This window comes from Tupaia chinensis, unplaced genomic scaffold (genome assembly GCF_000334495.1).
Source record: "Tupaia chinensis unplaced genomic scaffold, TupChi_1.0 Scaffold000118_1, whole genome shotgun sequence".
NCBI lineage: Eukaryota > Metazoa > Chordata > Mammalia > Scandentia > Tupaiidae > Tupaia > Tupaia belangeri.
In genome coordinates this window covers 2,167,651-2,186,923 of record NW_006159584.1, presented here as the reverse complement: position 1 = coordinate 2,186,923, position 19,273 = coordinate 2,167,651, and positions in this window count along the sequence as shown.

The window sequence follows — 19,273 nt, the reverse complement described above, 5'->3', positions numbered from 1 at the left end:
CGCAATTGTTTGTTTGATGTAGGTGGGTCTTCATGGAATGCAGTTTCGGGAAAGCAGCTCCAGCAAGCAGAGATAATTATCAGCTGATGCAGCATGGCAGCCATCTTGTGATTACTGAACACGATACTGAGAAAAGAAAATCTCAAGTATAGATATTAGTTCTTATGGATCTCAGTAAAGAATGGAACTTATATAATTTTATAGGGATCTAAAACTTAATACAAGGAATCCTAATATATTTTTAAAGGAGTGACACTACCAAGTTCACAAGTTAAGGGTGAAAACAGCTTTTTCAACTGGTGGTAAAGTGACTAACAAGTTAATGAAGAACTTTAAGGTGGGTTTGTGGCATACTTAAAACATTCTATTGTGCCTGTGGTGCCACTGTTATGTATTTTGTTAGAACATTAGCCATATTGGGGCGGGAGTGTCCTAGGCCAGTTTCGACCTAAAAGGTTATTTTTAAGTTTATGCTAAATGTATCCTGAAGGACCTTCCAAAGGTCAAGAGGATTTCTGCCTAGATGTGACTTTAGGACACCCTCTATTGTGACCACGCCAGGGTGAAGCATTATAATTAACAGTAGGTGGTCAGAGCAAAGGGGAGCAGTCGGATGACTTTTTGGGAAATTTTATTATATACTCAGGATGTATAAGAGAGCTATGTAATTCTTTTATAGTAGTATATCAGGGAGTCAGATGGGGGTCACTTCCCAGCAAGGCTACTGCACTTTCTGGAGTGTACAACTAGTGGCCTTGCCAAACATGCTGAGTTGACCTAAGCTTTGCTCATAGGTCGGGGGTCGTACAGCAGCGGCCTCAACAACATGCTGATTCGACCTAAGCTTTGCTCAAAAGGTCAAAAGCTCAAAACAGATCCTGGGGCCCTACTGGGTTGGACTCCTCCACTTTGGGATAAGAAATGTGAGTCATTTTACGCTGCTAGATTCGTGGTAATTTGTTGAACAATTATGTAATTTTCAATACTAATGCATCCAGCATGTAAGAACTAAAAATATGAAGAGGTAGCGTAAGAAATATTTAATTTTTCACTGTTTAAATCAATTAAGATATTTCATAAAATCTAAATTTCTCTCTTTGGGGTGGCTGCATATGTGGAGGCATATCTCTAAAGTATGAAAAGTTAAAAAATAAACTTTTTTATTAAATACTTTACAATTTTTATCTGCACATATTAGTTTTTTTTTGGTTTTCAAAGAATTTTAGATGAACTAAAATAATCAAATAGTTTGCCTTTGTAATGTATAATCTCATCCAAGCTTAAAAATGGTTCCTATATTTGAAATCTCATCAGACATTTATGGAGGGGAATTTTTCACTCTAATTTTCTTCAAGAATAAAATTTTTAAAAATTATACCCTTGAACTGCTCTTCTAAATAATAGTCTGCTTGTTGGAAACCTCAGCAGAGATAAGCACTAAATGAAGATTGTATCATTCCTTATCCTCAAGTCCTTATTGTCACCAAAGAACAGGCAAATGTTATGTTTGAAAAAAAAAAGTGAAAGTAGATATTTCTGACAGGAAACTAAGTTGACTATAGCTACCTGGCATCTTAACAATAAACAGATGCTAGAATGAAAACTAAAGTTGTACAACATGAATTATGACAAAGACTCATGATTGGTGTGAATACAGATGACTTCCCAGGTCCCTTAGTCGAGGTTCTGTAGGCACCTGAAAGCTTTCTGTCTCAACTCTGAATGACTACAAACAATAGCAGGCCTAGAATAGTTTGATCCCAGGCAACGTGGTGAGACATAGCTTGTAATGAGCAAGGCTATTTTGATAATACTGTGGAAGCTTTTGTTCAGTAATGCTTTAATCTGGGTTTTTTAAAAAATGGCTTCTCTATTTCTCTTTGCTTGACAGTTCCTATTGACTCCAGGACTCAGTCCTCATTCTGAAAGGATAGACAAAATCCTCTTACGCTTGCTCTCTCAATGATACATATTTGAGAATAATATATGAATTAGTATTGGTTTGTTGTACTTTGATCAGATACTTTGAAATGCTTCCTACCAGAAGACTAGAGTTGAAGGCACACAAGAAACTTTCTCTGTTGTTAGTATGTAAATTTGAAAGAGCTAATAAATAGAGTATATTATGTCTACTGTCAATAAGATCAGTAGCTTTGCATTATAGAAAACTCAGCGTATGTAAACCTACTGTTAAAATGGGTCAAGATTCCAAAAAATTAAATACAGAAAACAAATTCTGTAATTTTGACTAGCTGTTTGCTTTTTATTGTTCATTAAATATCTGTGCACAGATGAACTGGCATGAATACAAATGTTTATAATCATCTTCACAGCTGTATGTAGGATGTAGCTAATTTTTGGCATGCAGCTAATGCATTATGTGTTTCTATTTCATTGCTCTATAAAACGTATAAAATACATTTTTACAAAAATACTCACAAAATGCTAATATAATTACTTTTATGAATTTTTAGAATAACATGTAAATATACATTTTGCATGAACACATACAAGTAAGATATACATTAAACATATTCTAAGAGTTATATTTGGAAGGAGTCGTGAGTGACAATAAGATGCTGTGAAGAAAAGAATTTTAAAAATAAAAACTAGGTCACTCTTTGGCATGGTGCGTAAGACACCTGGCTCTCACATGGTTGACCAGGTGGTGAGTCCTGGACCCAGAAGCTTGGGAAGAAATATGTGGGTCACATGTGCATGCATGTTCAATGTTTTTAAAGTGGGAATAAATGAAAGAGAAGGGACTCTGGCATGACTATTCCCTATGGAGGGTGCCTTCTCACTTTCCACTCTCTCTTTTCTTTGGCTCCCTCTAATGGATGCACACACACTCTAGCAAAATTTTTAGAAATAATAAATTAAAAAAAATTTATTATAAGAAACATAAGGGAAAAATCTGCAGCTGTGTCTGCGATAATTAGCACCAAGTTTATATTTATCATGATACTGCCAGTACCTGTTTATTGTACATGTTGGAATATAGTTTTTAACAGAGGCCAGATACTATTTTTCTTTAACTTGTAAAAAATCTGACAGTTTATTTTATGTATTTATTTGTTGAGCTGCGGGGCACAGGTGCTTGCCAGAGAGGAGAGAGAGAGGAAGAGAGAGAGAGAGAGAGAAGGAAAGTTAGAAATCACCCCCAAGGGGAGTTTGCCATGCCACAAACCCTTCTCTATTCTCCTCTCAAGATTTTGGGCACCCAAGTACACGCATCCATGCATGTCTTTCAAGCCCCAGTAGGCCATGTGGGATCCAGCACCTTAACCACCATGCCACCTTCTGGTCCCTTTTTTTTTTTTTTTTTTGCTATTTTGAAAATATATTCCGTGATTACTGCTTTAAAGACTGGAGAACTATCCTTAAAATTATGTCATTTACCTATTGATTTCTTTATCATTTAATTCATATTTAATAATTCATTTTCATCTATATAACTGACATTTTTCATTTTTTAAAATGAATAAAAACCTAATTTTCAAATATTAAGAATGTTATTGATGTTCATACTTTTAAAAAAGGCAGAGCATTGACAGTACAGGGAGGTGTGGTGTTACCTGTTGAAGATATTTTGATCAACTGGACTGGGGGGATATGTTCACATATTGAAATGTTCACTTTGTAAGCTAAATAATGTGATTAAATCTATAAAAAATAATAAAAAATTTAAAAATTTAAAAAATAAAAATTAAATTAAAAAATATATAAAAACTTCTAATATAAGTGCTTTCTATTTTAAATAAGCCAAAGCTAATGTGATGTGCCAGTCATTGATGGCTATTCTATTTTATTTTAATTTATTTTATTTTTAAGATTTTTGCCATAGACCAGAGAAAGAGAAAGTGAGATATCACTCCCTTCCACAGGGGGGACTAGCCATGCTGCAATCCCTTCTCTTCCATTCTCCTCTTGGGATTTTGGGCAGGCACATGACCGTGGTGGTCATGTGGGTGCACAGCGCCCTAACCTTCATGCCACCTGCTGGCCCCTGGGTCCTATGTTTTAAAAAAGTACTTCTTATATGTCAGACTTTGTGCTAGGAAGTTTGCATAATTCTTTTAAAGTTTATTTCTCCTGTTTTTGAGATAGATAGAGAGAGAGAGAGAACCCCCAATTGGTTCCAACCCAAAGATCTACCTGCAGCCCTGTTAGTCCTCAGTCCTGGGCATACACATGCCCTGTATACTCAGGGATGTCTCTGGACTTGAATCAAGAGCCTTCCCACATAGGATTGCTCCGCAGAACATTGCTTTTTACAGCTATGCCACCATCTGGCCCCAAGTGTGTGTATCTCATCTCATATAACAGACTATTCTGTTACAGATGGGACGGTTAGCTCATTTGCAACTCTGAGAAGTTTAAAAAAGGCCTCTTACGACAGATGTGGACTGTGGATGGCAAGGTATTGCCTTTGTAGAAGAAAAAGCTGCCTCTTTTTCTGGGGGGAGATAGTTCCAAGCTAGAACAAATGGGCTTATAAGTGACACACACTGGATTTGAGCCCCACTCTGCTCAGGTCCTTCACCCAGAACATTGGTTAAAGGTACTAACCTTTTAAAAATAGGTCTTTTTATTACAGAAAGTATGTGTGTGTGTGTGTGTGTGTGTGTGTGTGTGTGCACATATATACACACACATGCACAATGCATATAATGAAACATCAGTGATAATTTAAACCTGAATTTATTAAGAAAAGTCAATGTCCATGATATTTTTTAAGATAATAAAGGAGATTAAATGTAGTATATCTAATAGGATTAATTGGGCTTTAAAATGAGAGGGAGTAAAAAAGAGGGAGGGAGAGAGCAAGGTATAGAATATTATACACTATAGATTTTACAGAAATTATCTCTAGGTAGTAGAATTTTTAATGACTATTTTCCTTTTGCTTGTTATGTTTTTAAATTGGTTTTATAAGATTTCTTATCCTGTAGTAAATATTGCATTTTTTCATTTCTTATTAAATATATTTTCTGCAAGATCTAGATATGAGTATTTATTTGAAAAAAAAACTAAAATCATGTGGCCAGCAGGTGGCATTGTGGCTAAGGGTGCTGGACTCCCACATGGCCAACCAGGATTCTAGTCCTAGACTTGGTGGCTTGCTTCCTCACTCTTCCCATCTCGCTCGCTCTGTCTCATTCTGTACCTCTCTGGTCAAATTAAAGTAAAAAAAGATACTAAAATCAGCTACCAATAATAATTCATTTGATAATAATCTAATATTTCATAGGATATGAGGGAGAGAGAAATTTTCTGTGTTCTCAATATGTTTCTGATGAGTTATCAAAGTTTTAATAGAAGAACATTTGGGATGAGACTGACTTTGCCACTAATAAACAACTACATAACTTAATAGTTCTTATAGTTGGGAACCAGCAGTTAGCGTAATGGCTATGTCACTGGACTCCCACATAGTCGACAACGGTTTGCGTCCTGGACCCAGTGGCTTAAAACTCACACCGGGCGCGTGTACGTGTGTGCCCAAGATCCCGAGAGGAGAATGGAGGAGAAGGGATTGCGGCGTGGCCATCCCCCCGGAGGGTGATTTCTCGCTTTCTGTCTCTATGTCTCTCTCTGTCTGTCTGGCGAGCGCATGCGCCCTATAGCAAAAACCTCTCCAAAACATAAATAAAAAATAATAGTTCTTATCGTTACTAAAACAAACTTACAATACCAGCCACTCTTGCTTTGTTTTGTTTGGCTAGAGGGCACGCGTACTTGCCAGTGAGAAAGAGGTGGATGGTCATACTGCAATACCTCCTCCTTCATTTCTTCCTCCTTTCAGGAATTTGGGTAAACATGTGCACATGCCCAGTGTGTTTTTAAAGTGGCTGAATCTGGGACTTGAACCATCTATCAGTCCAGTCATGAGAGATCCAGCCACCGTAACTACTGTGCCACAAGCTGTCCCACCAGCTTCTTCTTAACCAACAATAACAATGTATGAATTGTTCCACACATATGATGTCTGAGTGAAATGAAAAAAGTCTTCTCAAAGTATTCATAACTTGGTTTAAAAGTTTACTGATATGGCATCTATATTAAAACATTAATTTTTAAAACTGTGAAAGCATCAAGTCTTAAAGCATCTACTTCTTATGAGTCTTCCTGAAATTTCTCTCCATCTCCTGTGTTTCCAAGGAAGCAGATAATTCAACCTGTTGAGTCACACGTAAAAAAAGAATAGGTTCTGCCTGAGGCCTCTAAAGCTTCATCTATGATTATCTATGATTTAGCTGTACGTATTTTACAGCTTAAAATTTATGACACATTTGGCTTACCTCAGATTTTTATTTCCACATTCTTAGAGATAGTGTTCCTTCTTCTAGAAAACCGAAACTGCAAGACAGTAAATTCTGTATTAAATGAGATATCACTCTCTAGAAATGCATATGTATAAATATGGCAACACTTCTAGAGACATTGCATGTTATTTTTTCTTTTTCTCTAAACAGGACGAATGTTTCATCATGGTAAATTTACCTTTTCCATGAAGGAAACATGTGCTCTGGGAGATTTTGTCTGTGGTATTTGTCACCTTGTCATTTTCAACCAACCTCAAGATATTTGCTCTGTCACGTCCACCACCATAATGTTCTCTAAAATCACTTTTATGTCTAGATCTTCCCTTCTTTGCTGCTCCTGTGAAAATGTGGGCAAACTTGAACACAGACTTGAATACTTGGCAAGATGTATTCCTTAAGAGAGGAATCCTTGGTTTTAAAAACAGAGAAACTATTTTTCTACAAGGTTATATGTCCATCTATAAAACTGCTGCAGGACTCTCATGCATCAATGTTAAGAAATATACTATAAATGTCTTATGTTTCTCCTTGACATACTTTTCTGAGTCATATGTGTTTATTGAAACCTTACAAGTCTATATTGTGCTACTACAGACTGTGTAAATTTGCTTTATGTCCAAAAGATGTAGAGAGTTTGCTATAAGAGGGTGGGTTTAATGAGAGAGAGAAAGAGAGAGAGAGAGAGGGAGAGAGAGAGAGTTTGCTATAAGAGGGTGGGTTTAATGAGAGAGAGAAAGAGAGAGAGAGAGAGGGAGAGAGAGAGAGTTTGCTATAAGAGGGTGGGTTTAATGAGAGAGAGAAAGAGAGAGAGAGAGAGGGAGAGATGAAAGGAGCTTATGGGATTATCTGGACTTGTCAATAATATTGTTATTGAATATAAGCTCCTAACCCTCTTAGTACTGATGAGGTAGAACAGTAAAAACAACTACATAAAAGAGAACAGAGACTCACCAGACAATCCAGACAGGCTGACAGGACACAGTACAATAAAGCAGCCAGCACCGATGATCAGTGGGACATCAATTTGTCTTTTGGGCTGTAGCACCTGCTACTAATTGGTGCGAAGCGCTCACCAGTCAATGCATGGTTTAGCACACTCAGCTCTCTCCTGCTTATGCTGTGAGAAGCAGGATAGCTAATTGCTGTTGCTTCAGTGCCAGTGACTCAACGTGCTGAGCTAATAGCCACAGATAGAGGGCAGACAGATTCCTGCTAGCAGCTTAGAGTTGGTTGCTTGCGATAACTAAGGCAGTTGGCATGCGTCTCAGAAGGTGGAGCGTGATGGTATGCCTTCTGGGTTAATATGTGGAGGTGTTTTGCTATGTTGTAGTTTTCTTAGTCTTTAGTAACATTTCCTTGATGATACCAGAGTGGATATTAATGCCTCGCAGACGCAGGAAGTGTAACGTGTGAATGAATCGTCTTGGAGCTAGATTATGATCATTGGTTGTTTTGAAAGAGATGTGCGAGAAGCAGCCTTGGCAAGAAAACTTGCTGCATAATCTTGCATGGACTAAAGATGAAACTTTAAGCCACAAGTAAGTTCTCTTTTTCCCCTCTCTGTTCTTATCCTTTCACATTTAAAACAGCCGTGAACTACAGAGAAAGTTAAGATCTTGTTTCGTACAATGTGTCTCTGTCATGGTATCACTTTCTGTCATGCTTGCTCAAAGAATAAAGTAGGGATGAAGAGCATGTAATTATTTGTTGGAAGAGTGAACACATCCATTTGTCCTCTTATTCTTCCCAATTACTGCATAGTATTAGAGTTTTGTTGAGACTTCAATATCACACTTACGAAGACAATTATAACTCTTTTTATAAATTAATTGTCAACTAATTTCTCTACTTCTTTATCCCAGACAAAATATAGAAAGAAGGCATCAAAATTGACATGCCATGTTTTGTTTTTGTGTGTGCAATTACTGATGTTTCATGTAAGGTAGTTGCTGGTGGTTACAGATGATAGGTAAGTTAAAGTGGCTATCTCTGCATCACGATGAATAGTCTATGTTTTGTGTTTTGTTATGATGTAGAGTATTCCAATGTTTTCACTGTTTAATGCATTAGAAAATCTGTCCCTTTTAGAAAGTGTCTGGGGACATTAACCATTTAGAATTTGATTCTAAGATAACTTTTTCCTTATAATACCAAATTAATGCACACTTTGTATTGTGGCTTTTACTTTAAAAACTTTGACAGCTATAGAATAGGTGGGCCTGTATAACAGGTGTCAAGGCCACTCAGCTGGTGGTCTAGTGGGTATCTTTCAAACACACAGATGGTCATCGATTTGATGGACTTGTGTGAATACAGAAAGCAATTATTAACTAGATTATAAAATGACGGCCTCGTGTAAGGTTAACTCCAAGTAATATTCATTTGCTTTCACAGAAGAGCCTATTGTCAAACCTAGTAACCAAATACTTAAGTTATTGTGGTGTTCTATATTAGAGAAGCAAAGAATTTGTAAAAAGTGCACATTTTAAGCATAGAATGCTTCCTGTAGTTTGCATAGCATGCATAAAACTGTTTTCTACATGTTCATGTGAATTTGTTTTTCCACTGCAAATTGGCTCTGCTATGTTTCTTTAGTTTGCTTAAGTTGTTGTTAAGCGTGAGTCTGTATTTATCTGTACATGTGAGTCTTCAGGTTTCAGCAACTTGATTCCCTTGACTGCGGACTCATTCTCCTATGAAATAAAAGTGCAATTTAATGGGTGCCCAATTCCACTGACTGGCGACCTCCTCACCTCTCAGCTGTTGCAATGATGTGCTGAGCAGGGACTGTGAATACTCGTAACTTTGCCACAAAAATTATCCTTAAACCTTAACTGTTAAGGGACCTGAACAGGTCAGAGCTTATTCTACTTTACTCTTGGCTGCTTCTCTGGAAAATTGTGGGGTGAAATTTGAATATTATTTACATAGAATTTTAAATAATACCTTTCTTTTTCTGAGAAATTTCAAAATATGTATTCATTTATTAATATTATATGATGAAATTAGTGTCTACACTATGAAATTAATTTTTAAAGCACACTAATAATTCCAAGGAGAAAAATTTTCAGTTAAATTTAAATGTCTATTTCAACTGAGTTTCATCTTTCCACATTTGAATTTTGCATGGTAGGCATTTATCACCTAACTTGAACAGCATACAAGAGGACGCATATTTTTAAGTATCATTTTCAAAAATCCCCTAATATTTTGATATCCCATCTAAGTTAGAAAGTACATTAAAAAAAAATAATTATTACTTTTCTGGTCAAAAGAAATTGCTATTTTTCTTTGATCAGAAAATGTATGTCAAACAAATGTATGCTGATTGACTAGTGATTTTTTTTTCTGTTATCAACTGATCAGTAAAGCTTTTACATTCTGAATAAGGAATGAGACTTGACAATAATAGTAAAAAATGAAATAATATAATCTCCCATAAATGTGCAGATATAATTTCAGACAATAGGAACTTGCATTCCTATTTACATGGTATAAGTAACATAAAACTTCTCTCATACGCCAGCTGTTATATAAACTTTTTCCAAGCACAGAAGCCCCTTATACATATTTACATTTTACTGTAGATCTAACACTAGGGAGAAATATGTGCAGGATCTCAACCTATGAATAAATTCAAGTTGACAGAAATAATAATGTGAACAAAGAGAGCACACTGCTTGTTAATGAATTGGCATTTCTATCATGTAAAAGTTTAATTGTAACTGGAACTTTAAGTTAAGATTAGGTTCTAATCATAACCATTGGTTTTCTGGTGCTTTTTTCCTTACTGAAAAAAAAAAAAGTTTATTTGTTTTTGAGAGATTTTTGCTATCGGGTGCATGTGCTTGCTGGAGAGACAGAGAGACAGAAAGCAAGAAATAAGCACCCCCCCTCTTCCCTCCAGAGGGGGGTAGCCACACTGGAATCCCTTCTCTGTTCCCCTCTTGGGATTTTGGGCACTCATGCACACACCTGGTATTAGTTTTTTAAGTCACCAGATCTGGGACTTGAACCATGGTCAACTATGCGGGAGTCCAGCAACATACTCTTTACACCATCTGATGGTCCCTTTTCCTCCAATTTTTAAAGAGTTATTCTTAGTATTGAGATCATTGGTGTACCAGATCCATTTTGTGTGATTCTGTGTCTCTGTGACTTTCATGTGCAAAACGAAACTATACAACTTTAATATTGAAAATACAATTTTATGTGACCAAACTCAACTAAAACATTGAATATAGAGACATTTTCTTTTTTAGTATGATGTTTATTTGTCATCACTTTATAATATGACAGACTGTGGATTTGGAACTAACGATGACCTATGGGACTTCATATATTGGCTTCATGCTCAACTATCACTGAATCACATGCAGAGTTATTGGAAGGAACTGTGGGAATTAATTAGTGCACATAGTCAATTTTGAGTAAGACAAAAAACTACTATGAGTTATTTACGGCAAGATTATGTTCTCTTGGTAGAGTCTCTGTACAATTTCCAAAGGGCCAAAGCACTCAGAAACTGAATTAATAAGTAAAACTTTTATTTCAATTGAAAACCAGAGCCACTTAGTTTGAAATGGTGACAAGACCAGAGAATATGCACAGAAATTCCTATTGCAGCAACGACTTCCTTGGATGAGGGACAGGCATTTTGAATGTGGATATGAATCGTCTTGAAGCAGAATCAGACTTTTGATGTGTAAACCAAAGTGTCAGACTTGGAGGAATTTGATGTTGAATGTTACTTAGTCTTTGCCTGAAAATAAGTCATACGCTAATAAGTAAGATGGATGGATATAAACACACACACACACAGTTTGCTAACTAATAGAATGATCATAGAAACCCCAGATTCTGGTCCACGAACAAGAATTATTTTCCTTGGAAACCTCAACATATTCCTAAACATTTTTCCTTCAGTGTCCGCATTTTATAAGACAGCCTATCAGAATCTTGTAAGGAGCAACCAGGGCAATGAATAAGAACCTGTAAATTACTAATTTAAGATACAATTAATTGCTTTAATCTTCTAGCAATTACTCCTCGAGGTGATCTTTTGTGTGTATGTGCGTGTATAACAATGATAGCAAGAAAAATAATTTTTACTCTTAAGTAATAAGTTCCTACCTGAGCACTGTAATGGACATTTCCCTTTTAGCTCACAAATTGTTTAAAGGTTGTGCTCAGCCTTAAATATCAAATCGTGACTATTGAAGCTATAAATATAAAAGGCAAAAGCAGTCATTATTTCAACAAACTAAAAGAAAAGAAAGCATTTCTCTCCTTCGGGCTGGTAAATGGAAACATTCAAAGCTTGTTTATTGTACCCCTTGATGGATAAGAAGTTGACAGGAGGTGTAACTTTCTAGATGGCTTTTAGAGTGTAAGCATTCTCAGGCCATGGCAGATGTGTAGTTCTTATTACTTTGAAAAGTCATTCATTCTAATGCCTAGTGAAAGGGCGGGTTTCAGACAGAATTAAGCACTGTTTCCTGAACGGGGGAGGACAGCGGTGTGTGTGATGAAGTGCATCATTCAAACGGGAGCCCGGCTAATGAATGCTCTCCCTGTAGTCTTCACAGAGATGTCAGAATGAGCCTTTTCTGATTCTGCATCACTGAATCCTTATGGAAATGCAAATTGTTTATCCAAGGACAGTGACTTTCCTTTTGCTGTATCATTTAAGGGACTGATTTCTTCAACTTTGCTGCACACCACTGGAATCCAGAGAAGGGTCATTAAAACTAGATGAGAGGTTGCTATTTCCCTAGAACCTTACATCTCAGTCTGAGAGACAGAGACACAGAGAAGGCACAGAAAGACACTTGCAGAGAGACACACTCAAAGAAGGAGATGGTCACATGAAGACAAAGAGAGAAAAAGAGACGACGAGAGGAATTTAAAAAGTTAGAGTGAAAGATAAACAAAAAGAGAAAATAAACAGAGAGGAACCAAGATACATAGAAAAGAACAGAAAGAGGGGAAGTTGGAGACAAGTTCAAGAGAGAGAGGTCAAGGTTGAGTAAGATAAGGAGAATGACAGTTGGACAGTGAGACAGAGACATGGACAGGCAACGAAAGACTTCAAACGGGAGCCCGGCTAATGAATGCTCTCCCTGTAGTCTTCACAGAGATGTCAGAATGAGCCTTTTCTGATTCTGCATCACTGAATCCTTATGGAAATGCAAATTGTTTATCCAAGGACAGTGACTTTCCTTTTGCTGTATCATTTAAGGGACTGATTTCTTCAACTTTGCTGCACACCACTGGAATCCAGAGAAGGGTCATTAAAACTAGATGAGAGGTTGCTATTTCCCTAGAACCTTACATCTCAGTCTGAGAGACAGAGACACAGAGAAGGCACAGAAAGACACTTGCAGAGAGACACACTCAAAGAAGGAGATGGTCACATGAAGACAAAGAGAGAAAAAGAGACGACGAGAGGAATTTAAAAAGTTAGAGTGAAAGATAAACAAAAAGAGAAAATAAACAGAGAGGAACCAAGATACATAGAAAAGAACAGAAAGAGGGGAAGTTGGAGACAAGTTCAAGAGAGAGAGGTCAAGGTTGAGTAAGATAAGGAGAATGACAGTTGGACAGTGAGACAGACAGAGACATGGACAGGCAACGAAAGACTGACAGAAACAGAGATGGTAAACAACAAAAAATAGATATAGGAAAGGGAATAGAGACAGAATATCTGAGAAACAAGAGACGGAAATGGAATATTGAGAGACAGAGTCTGTGATCCAGGGATGGAGAGGGAACTCAAGATTGCATATCAGTGAGAGAGAGAGAGTATGAGGTGGGTTTCCAATTTCTCTGACTGCTGCTACAGAGAAAGGGTGGTAAGGTAAGGAGATCAAAGCAGGTAGATCTGAGTTATAATTCGGCTCCAGTCACTTAATAGTAATGACTGAGTTGTTTAATCTCTCTGAACCCTTGTTTCTGTCTGTGAAGGATGATAAAAGGATATATAATTCACTAGGTAAAGCACCATGGCACAGGACTTGGAGCCAAGGAATATCTCAGGTGATGGAGATTGAAACTCACCATCATCATTATCATCATCATCATTACCATTTAGGTAGAGTTCTTGAAAGTGGAGACTTGGAGTCAGGGCTCAAGTCAAATTCTCATCTCTTTATTCTGTGCAGAATACAGTCAGTCATTTACTATCGATCGGCTCTAGGTGTTTCATCTGCACAACTTAGGTGCTGTTTTCTACCTCATGGGCTTGCTTTGTGAGTTAAATGAAAGTGCCTATTTCATTTGGGGCTTTGCACAATGTATTTCAAGAATTGTACTAACTAGTTCAGTGTCCAGAATATAGTAAGTACACATAAATATTTAATGAATAAATATATGTACTTGCTTTGAATATTAGTTTCCGTGGAGTGAGGGAAAGCTGAAATGATGTTTTGGTGTTTTAACATGAAACAGTGCAATAACACAGTCAATTTCCTTGTCTGCTTTTCAGAGAATGGCAGTATTGATTGGCAGAATTGCTAGAGCGAATGTCTCCCTGCTGTTCATCCTACTTTTTTTAAACCAATGGAAATAATAGTTTTGACCACGAACATGTGTCTTGTCCTCGTAGTGAATTTTGGTCATTTTTATTTAGTTACTTAATACAAGGGCTGTGAGAGAGAGAGGTGGGATAGATATTGAAAAAGTGAGTGAATGCTTGGAGTAAGAAAGGTGAAGATGGACTAAGAACAGGGACAAGTAAAATTTAAATTAGAAAAGCACACACACAAAAAAAGAAATGAGAAGGAGATTTTCTTTCTTTCTTTCTTTTTTTTTTTTTGAATGATAAAGCATGTATGCTCATGCATGTGGGGGGCACAGGGACAGAGAGAGAAAGAGAGACAGTGAGAATTCCCTCTCTACAGGAAGGATGGCCACACCACAATCCCTACTTCATTCTCCTCTCAAGACATTGGGCACACAACGCGCATATGCCAAGCACATGATTCAAGCCTTCAGGTGGGGATTCAGTAGCATAGTTAGAAGTCCTCAAAATTTAAAATTAACCATTATGTTTCATTTGAACTTTAAAATATTCTTAATTTTTAAATGCTGAATTCTTTTTACTAAATAGTTATACTTAAGCCTGAATATATTTGGAGGCAAACTTCCTGAGAATGTGTGCATAAGTTTAGTTTGAGTGTTCTCTCTCTACTTTTTTGGTTGTGTTGTTAAATTTGTTTGAAAATAAATGAAAGAAAGAATATCGAGTGTCTACTGTGTGCCAGGAACTATGAATGATGCTTTTAAATACATAGTTCACTTAACCTGTACATGGGAGGTGATGTAGAACATATTTCTCTTTGTGATTAATTTTACATCTGAATATCTCAGCATGAGTCCCTTCATCTAAGGGACATTGACCATCTGTTTAACAACCTTACCTTTATCTGATATTGTGAGCATGGAACAGGATGCTCTGTTTTTGAAATGAGCAATTATTACACAGTTTGCTAATATTTTATAGGAAAGGACAGCAGAAATTTCAGGCATCTTTACAAAGCCCATTGAAACATTTTAGTCAGAATATTCAGGATTGTGAATAACATATATATATGAATTCTTATTTTGTATTCATGAATCAGGGCTAAGAATATAATAAAATTCAACAGAGCTTCAGATAATAAGAATTCACTTTGCTATAGTCTCAAGTAACTTTTGAAATGATGGTAATTTCAGTGGAAGATACTGTACTATTGAGAAAATGCTAAAGCTAAAAGCAATTATGAATGTTTAGAATGCTATCCTAGGGAATATAATGCATGTTTAGTAAACAGTTGTCATTTAGATGCAGATGACTTTTCTGCTTCACTTCTTCATATGTATGAAGAAGTTTGATATGTGTATCAAAGCAATTCTTCAGAATTCATGTTTATTTTTATCAAAGCAATGGGTTTTAAGGACATCAAAATGTGTGTACATGAAAAACATACTAGTTATTGCCCCTCTAGGCAAATTATCATACATAGGTATTATTTACTTCTATTACGCCACTTAACATTTGGTTCCTTTACATCATCACCACATTTTCAGTCCTACCCCATGTTCCAAGCACATAAAATAAATCATAAATTCTGGTTACTTTAATATGTCACAGTATGCAAGAATAGTTTATCATTTTATTTTCCAATTTTTAATTTTTTTTTTGAGAGATTTTCACTGTAGGGCGCGTGCGCTCGCCAGACAGACAGAGAGAGACATAGAGACAGAAAGCGAGAAATCACCCCCCAGGGGGGATGGCCACTCCGCAATCCCTTCTCCTCCATTCTCCTCTTGGGATCTTGGGCACGCACGCACACGCGCCCGGCGTGAGTTTTAAGCCACTGGGTCCGGGACACGAACCGCGGTCGACTACGTGGGAGTCCAGCGACATAGCCATTACGCTAACTGCTGGTTCCCCAATTTTTAATTTTCTGTCATTAGTACATCCCTTTTATTATGCTTACTTTTCTAAATCCCCATCCTTACTCTTTCTGGCAAGATACTCCACAGGTCATGACAGTCAATACATTTTCCCAAATCTTCAGAAACATTGGTCCCTTAGTTATCTCTTTTACCAGATGGCAACCTTCTTCTGAATAATATTGAGACAGACTTACACTGGCTCCTTGCCTCTGAGTGAAGGTGTAAGGTCATTTTCCCACTAGTACCCTACAGCTACCCAGGCTGGGTGGGGAGAGGGGATGACATAGAAGACTGACTCGCATAGCTGTGTTGCCGCAGGGTGAGTGTGGAGGCTCAGCTCCCAACTTGACCTCCCTGATGTCAAGGAGGGTCAAAGCTGAGTGCTAACTAGACTAGACTTGCAATACAGTTTTCACTGATGCCCAGTGGAGGTGTCAGCTTCACAGAGCGCCCGCTGACACTGAGTGATAGAGGTGATGGAGTTTAGGAAAGTGAGGCTCACAGATGGCAAGCTCATCCTCTCATACTGCTTCCTTAGTTCAGCCTGATTGGTAGTGAGTTGGGATGCTGGTTATTACTGTGATATATCCAAGCAAAGAGGTGACCTGTATTTCATGGCTAAGAATCTAGGAATCTGTGACAATTTCTTTGGAAAATACTCTAATGTCTTGGTTATGGGACTGGAGAAAGCTCAGAAGATTTCTCAGAACTTTAGGTAGGATCCTGGCAATTTTTATTTTTTATTTTTAATTTTGTCAGAGGGCATGCGTGCATTCTATAGAGTGAGAAAATGAGGTGGGGGAATTAAGAAAGCACCTCTCCACCAGGGGTGGGGATATATCCTCCCATGATCCCTTCTCAAGGCATACAGGCACATGTGCCCAGTGTGTTTTTCAAGTCAGTGTTCTGGGACTTCAGTTGTGCACTTGCCATGTGTGACCCCGCCACCCTGACCATCATACCACAGTGGCTCAAGAGCCCATAACTAAACCAATACCCGCATTTGAGACAGCTCGCCTAATTCTACTGCCCTTCATGGTTTCTTATGGTATCGCCATACACTAAGCTTTTCAGATGTTCTGTAGCTTCAGCTGGCTGGCTTATATCATCAGTTCCACCTCTCCTACACTATTGCCATTGGCAATATAATTTTCTGCCCTCTGCTAAATAGGTTACTAGTCTTCCACCTCTCTTCAACCTCAATGAACTCGTTGACATCACACATTTGCTTTACATATGCGATTTTGTATTTGTCCTTGTAGTTTAATACATTTTTCCCCCAGCCATTTTTGCTATAGGGTGCTTGTGCTTGCTGGAGAGACAGAGAGAACGGAAAGCAAGAAATCACCACCCCCCTGGGGGGTGTTGGCCACACTGCAGTCCTTTCCCCTCCATTGTCCTCTGAAGATCTTGGGCATGCGTGCACATGGCATCCTGTGTGTTTCATGCTGCCAGGTCTGGGACTTGAACTTGGTCAGCAGTGTGGGAGTTTAGACCCTTAACCATTACGCTACTTGCTGGTCCCAATTTAATGCTTATTTTAATTACTAAATCGAGGTGCATATGTAGAGGATAACAAATACTTTTGATCAGTCTAAGACCTTAAACTCACAAATGTGGATTTTGAAATTAAATTAAGAAGAGGTGTTTTATAGAATGATTGGTTTGTATATTATTGCATTTACATATGAAATTTAAAAACTAAAATGTTCAGGCCTGCCACATTGCTCAGGGTTTAAGTGCTATGCAGAGGAAGCAAGATCCCATATTGCTAACTATGGTTCAAATTCTGGCTCTTGTAGCTTGCAAAACATGTTAGGCATGTTCAAAAGTGCCTAAGATCCTAAAGGAATAGAGAAATGGAGAAAAAAAATATTTTAGCATGACCAGGCCCCATTGGGAGATGCTCTCTCTCCATCTTTCTCCTTCTCTCTTCCTCTCTTTTTCTGGTGCGCACACAGACACTCTATGGCAAAAATAAATAAGTTAATATCATTGAATATAATTTTTTAAAAATTGCTAGAGGGTGTACATGCTTGCTGGAGAAATACAAAGAGAGAGGAAAAGTGAGAAAGTACACCCATGGGGGACATCCATGTTGCAATTCCTTCTTTTGCAGTCCTCCATCCTCCTTTGGGGATTTTGAGCACATACAGGCACACACACACCCCTGGTGTGTTCTTAAAACTACAAGGTTTGGGACTTCAATTGTTCAGTCAGACATGCTGTATCTAGTCACCTTATCCACTATGACACTAGCTGGTCCTTCATTAAATATCTTAATTATAAACTGAAAGAAATACCAGTTGGTCTCTATAAAATGATGATTTTGATTGTTGCTTCATTGGACAATTTTATTTTAAGCATAGGTACATGTTAATTTCTTGTCAGTAAACTTTACTTGCAGTTGTTAAGTCATCTCAATTCTCTGTTTTTTCCTTAAAATGTATACACACACACACACCCCATTCCCAGCTTACCATCACACTCATCTCTGCTGCAGTGCAATTTAATATTGAACATGGATGTTGAGGACATAGCAGGAGGAAGGAATAAGCTGTTACACAACTCACCAGGAAATTATCTCTCCTGCAGCCTTTTGGCAAGTCCCAGGGTGAAAATTTAACAGGGGACAAAATAGAAACAAGTTTTTTGAGTATGCTACAGCATTCACACAAAGAGTAAGCCTTTGGGTTTGGGTTTTTGTTTTATTTTTACCTCTGTCATTTCAAAGATATTTGTGTATTATAAAATACACTGATTGTCAAATTGGTTTTAAATTGTGAATGTATTAGAAGCCACCCACTATGTTAGAGGTGCTCGTGTTGTCTTACAGGAAAAATGATCCGTAATATCTGAGGCATTCTGTGTTACCTCCTCTCCTGTCCAATTGCTATCATTCTCAAAGGGGATAGAAATGTCTTTCTTGGAAGTCTCAAATGTGCAATGACAAGTTTTCTAGGGACCTTGATTCTACAAAGAACTATTAGATTCCTAAGTTTGAATTCACCTTCAATTTCGATGACTCATTGAGTGAATTATTAAAGCAATTTCACTGTTTCTGTTGCAATCTGGCTTCTACCTTCATGACTTCTCTGAAATGCCTCATCTCAAGGTCACCAGTGACCCTCTACTTGATAAATTCAAGAGATCTCAGTCCTTCTTTTACATTGGCCTGTCTTCATTATTTGATATTGCTGATCGTTTCTTGAGCTTTGACTCACTCTTCTCTCTTATTTTTTATAGCACAATTTCCACTTTTTTTTAAATTTTATTTTATTTGTTGTTAGTGTTTTAACTTTTGTCATCTTCTTAATCAAAATATATTTTCAGGTTATTTTCAGGCTGCTCTTTCTTGCATTATGTGCGTTTTGCATGTTACTGTTCGCACACATTCTTCCTTACTTTTGTTTTCTTCTGTTTTCCCACATTACCTTCTATTATTTTATCTAATGTAAAATTCTTAACTATTTCTATCCGCAGATGGTAGTTAAAATTAAATC